Source organism: Cupressus sempervirens, chromosome 10, assembly GCF_028749045.1.
Source record: "Cupressus sempervirens isolate cs-2001-9-10 chromosome 10, ASM2874904v1, whole genome shotgun sequence".
Classification (NCBI taxonomy): Eukaryota; Viridiplantae; Streptophyta; class Pinopsida; order Cupressales; family Cupressaceae; genus Cupressus; species Cupressus sempervirens.
In genome coordinates, this window is record NC_143127.1 from 862,206,776 (window position 1) to 862,213,079 (window position 6,304).

Here is a 6,304-nt window from a genome sequence, read left to right on the forward strand (position 1 = left end):
GACACTATGGTTGGAGCATTCTTGGTTGGTATTTATCTTCATTTTGTTCTTGGAGCATTATGATAGATGATATACCCTATGATGGATGTATTTACTGGTATGTTCTTATATTGATGATTTGCTTATATTAGATGATGTTATCTTATGCTTTACTTTATTAGTAGGATGTTTTAGGAGTGACATTCCTACTATGTTAATACCGATGATCTCTTCGGTATTTTGGAATGTTACGTATGGAGGGATGGCTAAGTTTCACGATGGTCTAATGATGCTATTAACAGTTGGGAGGAACCGTGCACTTAGTTAGTTATGTTTGTGATATATGGTTGTATTATATGATGGATGTTTATATCTTTATGATGATGATGTATCATGTATAGTTTATGGTTTCATTTATGTTATTGCATCATGAATTAATATTGGATGATGATATACTTTATTTACATGGATGTTTATTCTTTCAAGCCTTTCATACTATGTGTCATGTACAGTGGATGATTGAGCTAAACTAAAATGTAATTTATGAATGTTGGATGTATCATTGTTATTTCATAAGGATGTGATGTTAGATGAATAGTTAATTTAGATGTAATTCAATGTTAAGGGATCTTTAAAGAATATAACTGTTATGTATGTTATGTTTACTTTCAGTTGGATGTTACTATTGCTTCCATTACTATCTATAAGTTATGAATAGTTTATCTTTCTTGTTTTAAAAAAAAAATTGTTTGGTAAACTTAGTGATACTTTAGGTTAATTCTTGGATCCCTTGGCGGGGCATTACAATTGGACGATGGATTTTTCATCTATCAATATTGCTCCATCTTTGTACTTTAGTTCTTCACGAGCCAAGGCTCTTTTAATGCATGTGCCTGCACCATCATGCTCTCCCTTACCATGACCAACCTCTGTAAAACTCTACATATATTGAATTCTACACAACCTGTGCATCCTGCTCAACCAATAGAACATCCGTGCATTCTTGAATTGAGATGCACAATTGTTTGAACAAATAATGTGCTGACGATATGATATGCCCCTGTTAGCCAAATCTCCATAAAATAGTTGAAAACAACTATGTACAAACTTCGTAGAATGTGATCGATCATCGCTGATGTAAAAATGGTACTCCCTCAAAATCTTTCTATCATCCTTTGTACTTGTAGGTGAATGCATGAATGTTATGTGAAAAAATATGGAAACTTGTTGAGATATATAATACTTTGCTTGCACCTCATTTTGTGGTTGTAGTGTGTAGTTCTCTGCAAAATCTACAACCGAAACAATGGTATCCAATGGAAACGTATCCTTGCACAACTTGAATTGAAAATCCAACCATTGAGCTCTATGGGTATGCCTTGCATACTTGTGAATAATCTTTTCATGAAAAATCTTCATGAACTCATACACTAGAATCTTTTCAATGACTAGATCACATCTTTTATCATTCTTCTCATCTTTTAGAGCATATGTCACTGTCTTGAATTTTCTGTAATCTACTATTACATTTTCAGTTGCATGCATACTATCCATATGTTGACAAGTTGATAAAAGTTGCAAAGAACCACAAAATAATCACGTACCATCCAAGCATGATGTCTTTTAAAATTGTTGGTTGTCCCCTATTTCACATAAAATGTTGGATATGAATTTTCTTGAAGATCTTGGTGGTTATTTTATGTCACAATCCTGAAAAACAAACTGAGAATGCAAAACTTTGCATATATGTCTAAAAACATCAAAATGGTTAGAAAATTCAATATGTATCCTACAACAACAAGTTGTGTGTGGTTTACCCATCTCAAAAAATCTTTGACTTATTCGAATTTGAGGATACATACCAATAAATTTTGCAAAAAATTGTGTTTGAGTTGAGTCCAAAAAATGTTTCGCATGTGGCTCACAATTTTGGCTACCAATCCTCCTTCTTACAAGATCTCTTTAATTAGGAGAAACACGTGTATTATTTTTTCAAAAATTTTCAATCAATGATTTCAAGGCTTCACTAATTTCTTTATCCTTTCGTGGTAGTCTACCACTAAATGTCCATAGCTCATTTTTTGTTGGATCTTCTAATCTCTCATGCCTTAGCATGGCTCTCCTTAGGGTATCTCTACCAATTTTTAATGTTTTGCTTGTCTTTCTCATGAGTTGAGCTTTCTTCATTTGGCTACTTACTATTGTTGATGTGAGTACTCATCTTGTGATATTACTATCTTTGGTGCGTGATTTAGAACCCACTTTTTCATAAGCACTCATTAAATTCTTTACAATATTTCTTTCATTTGAATCGTCTATCATTCTTAGCCCAAGAATCTTCATGATAGGCCTAAATTTCAAATTTTTCATCATTTTAACAAATAATTAGCGTTGACCTATAATATTTAATTCTTCAAAAAATAATCTCCACATACTATTAACTTTTCTTTGACAAGTATGCTTGCTAATCTTGTTAGGCATTGATTTCAAAATGTTAGTATCAATATCAATCAAATATTTTGGTCTTCTAAAATGAATTCTAGAAGGTGTTCTAATCTCTTCAATTCTCTCAACATTTGGAACATCAATATAAGGTTGAGTGTATTGCGTACCTTGAACCGAAGATGATGTGCCTTGGCAATAAGATGTAAAAGATGGAATATCACCTACTTGATGTGTTGATGTTGTGCTTTCAACATGACATGATGGAGTGTGTATATCGTTGGATTTAAAAATTAGTGTCTCTTCTACATGAGAGGATGATATGCCTTCAACATTGGAAGATGGTACTCCAACATTGGAAGATGGTGTAGCGGACGATATGACTCCAACATTGGAGGATGGTGTAGCTTCACAATTCAATTGTCTTCTTGAGCGTAATAATCTCATTCATTCTCTTTGTCTTTCTAATTCTTCCTCTTTGTTTCTTTGTATTGGTGGTTCTTGATCCTCTTCGAAAGTCAATTCTTCATTATTGCTTTGTAATTTTATTTGTTCACATAGTAATTTCATTTGATCTCTTTTAATTGCCAAATCTCTCTCCCTATCTTCATTTGTTTTAATCTTTGGTTTCTTCCTTGGCATGATGATGATTTCTACATGTCAAATTATTCAAACATCCAAATTACTTAAAATGTGTAAATTACAAATTATTCAATTAAATATAAAAATTACAATTATTTGAATGAATACACAATATATATCAAACGACTTGTCAAATTTCTAGCCATTCCAAAATAACATTTCATTCAAACATACAATTTTCAATGAATTCACTATATATTAAATAACATGCCAAATTATAATCAAATTTGTATCTATATATTGATGAACAATATTTAAAATGGACTGCACTAACCTTTTCTATACAAGGAATATTCAAAAAGTCTTCAAATCACGTATCCAAAAATTGAATTTGGTGTTTGCTAACTTGAAACCTGTGATTTCGGTCAGAATAATAGAGTGCATAACAGACCAAAAGCAAGAAATGGATGAAATGGTCCCCAAGGTTGGTTTTTTATAGTTTTTAGGTGATTTGAGATAGTGCATACGCACTATAGCACGTATGCACTATAAAGCGTGTACGCACTATAGTGCGTACGTACTATGTGAAATCACATCACTCCCCATCCTCCCTACTCCCCATCCTCCCTACTCTCTATCCTTCCTAATCTCTCTCCCATCCCCTCATTCTCTCTCTTCCTACTCTCTCTCCCCTCTCCCATCCTTTACTCTCTCTCACTCTCCCTCTCCCACCACTTGCTCTCTCTACCTCTCTCACCCTCTCTCCTCTCCCATCTTGGACTCTTTAGATCTCTCACACATACTCTTATCCCCCCTATCTCTCTCCCTCTCCCTCTCCTACCACCTACTCTCTCTCTCCTCTCCCATCCCATACCTTGTCTCTCTTACACACATTCCCATTCCCCCTATCTCTCTCCCTCTCCCTCTCTCTCTCCCTCTCCTACTGCCTACTATCTCTCTCTCAAGTTATCTCTCTCCCTCTCTACTCTCTCTCTCCCATCTTGTACGAGCTCTCTCTACCACCACCTACTCACTCTCACACTCTCTCCCATTCCCTACTCTATCTCTCTTACACACACACTCCCATTCCCCCTCTCTCTCTCTCCCTCTCCCACTCCCTCTCCCACTGCCTACTTTCTCTCCCCCATCCCCTTCTCTCTCTCTCCTCTCCCATCCCCTACTCTCTCACACTCACACTCTCTTCCATCCCCTACTTTGTCTCTCTCACACATACACTCTCATCCCCCCTCTCTCTCTCCCACCACCTACTTTCTCTCCCCCATCCCCTGCTCTCTCTCTCCTCTCCCATCCCCTACTCTCTCACACTCACACTCTCTTCCACCCCCTACTCTATCTCTCTCTCACACACACTCCCATCCCCCTCCTCTCTCATCCCCTACTCTCTCATACTCACAATCTCTTCCATCCCGTACTCTGTCTCTCTCACACACACACACTCCCATCCCCCTCTCTCTCCCTCTCCCACCACCTACTTTCTCTCCCCCATCCCCTACTCTCTCTCTCTCTCTCTCTCTCCTCTCCCATCCCCTACTCTCTCACACTCACACTCTCTCCCATCCCTACTCTGTCTCTCTCTCACACACACTCCCATCCCCCTCTCTCTTTCCCTCTCCCATTGCCTATTTTCTCTCCCCCATCATCGTACTCTCTCTTTGCCACCCCCTACTCTCACACTCTCACACACTCTCCCATCCCCTACTCTCTCTCTTTTAGAGATACACACACTCTTATCCCCCCACTCTTCTTCTCTCCCATCCCTTACTCTCTACATTTGTCACACACACTCCCATCCCCCCAATCTCTCTCCCTCTCCCTCTCCCACTTCCTCTCCTACTGCCTACTCTCTCTCTCTCTCTCTCTCCCATCCCTTACTATCACTCTCTCTCTCCCATCCCCTACTCTCTCTCACACACTCCCATCTCATAATCTCACACACACACACACACACACACACACTCTCTCTCTCTCTCTCTCTCTCTCTCTCTCTCTCTCTCTCTCTCTCTCTCCCATCCTGTACGAGCTCTCTTTGCCACCACCCACTCTCTCTCACACTCTTACACTCTCTCCCATCCCCTACTCTGTCTCACTTACATGCATACTCCCATCTTCCCTCTCTCTCTCCTCTCCCATTCCCTACTCTCTAGATTTGTCACAAACTCCCATCCCCCCTCTCTCTCCCTCTCCCACTCCCTCTTGCAATGCCTACTATCTCTCTCTCTCTCAAGTACTCTCTCTCCCTCTCTACTTTCTCTCTCCCATCCCCTACTCTCTCTCTCTCTCTTGCCCCCATCCTATACAAGCTCTCTCTGCCACCTCCTACTTCCTCTCAAACTCTCACACTCTCTCTCATCCCTTACTCTATCTCTCTTATAAATAAATACACATTCCCATTCCCTCCCCTCTCTCTCTCTCTCTCTCTCTCTCGCAGTCCCTGTCCCACTACCTACTCTCTCCCATCCCCAACTCTATCTCTCTTACACACTTCCATTCCACCTCTCTCTCCCTCCCACTCCCTCTCCCACTGCCTACTATCTCTCTCTCTCTCACTCTCTCCCTCTCTCTCCCATCCCTCTACCATTTCCTACTCTCTCTATCTCTATCTCCCTTCTCTCATTCTCTACTCTCTCTCTTTCACACACACACACACACCCATCCCCCCTCTCTCCTCTTCCATACCCTACTTTTTCTCTCACTCACTCTCCCTCTCCCACTCCCTCTCCCACTGCCTACTCTCTCTCTCTCTCTCTCCCCCTCTCTACTCTCTCTTACATTTTCACACTATCTCCTATCCCCTACTCTCTCTCTTTCTCTCTTACACACATTTCTATCCCCCCTTTCTCTCCCTCTCCCACTCCCTCTCCCATCACCTACTCTCTCTCGAGCTACTTTGTCTTCCCCCTCTCCCATTCCATACTCTCTCTCTTTCACACACATGCACTCCCATCCTCCTCTCTCTCACTCTTCCTCTCCCACTCTGTCTCCCATCACCTACTCTCTCTCCCCCATCCCCTACTCTTAATCTCTCTCTCCCAACCTGTACTCTCTCTCACACTTCCTCTCTCTCCCATCCCCTACTTTCAATCTCTTTCCCCCATCCCACACTCTCTCTTTTCCACCCCTTCTCTCTCTCACACTTCCACTCTCTCGCATCTTGTACTCTCTCTGCCACCCCTACTCTCTGTCCCATCCTATACTCTCTTTTCCACCCCTACTCTTTCTCACTTTCTCTCTCCCCTCTCCCATCCCCTACTTTCTCTCTATCTCTCTCTCTCTCACACAC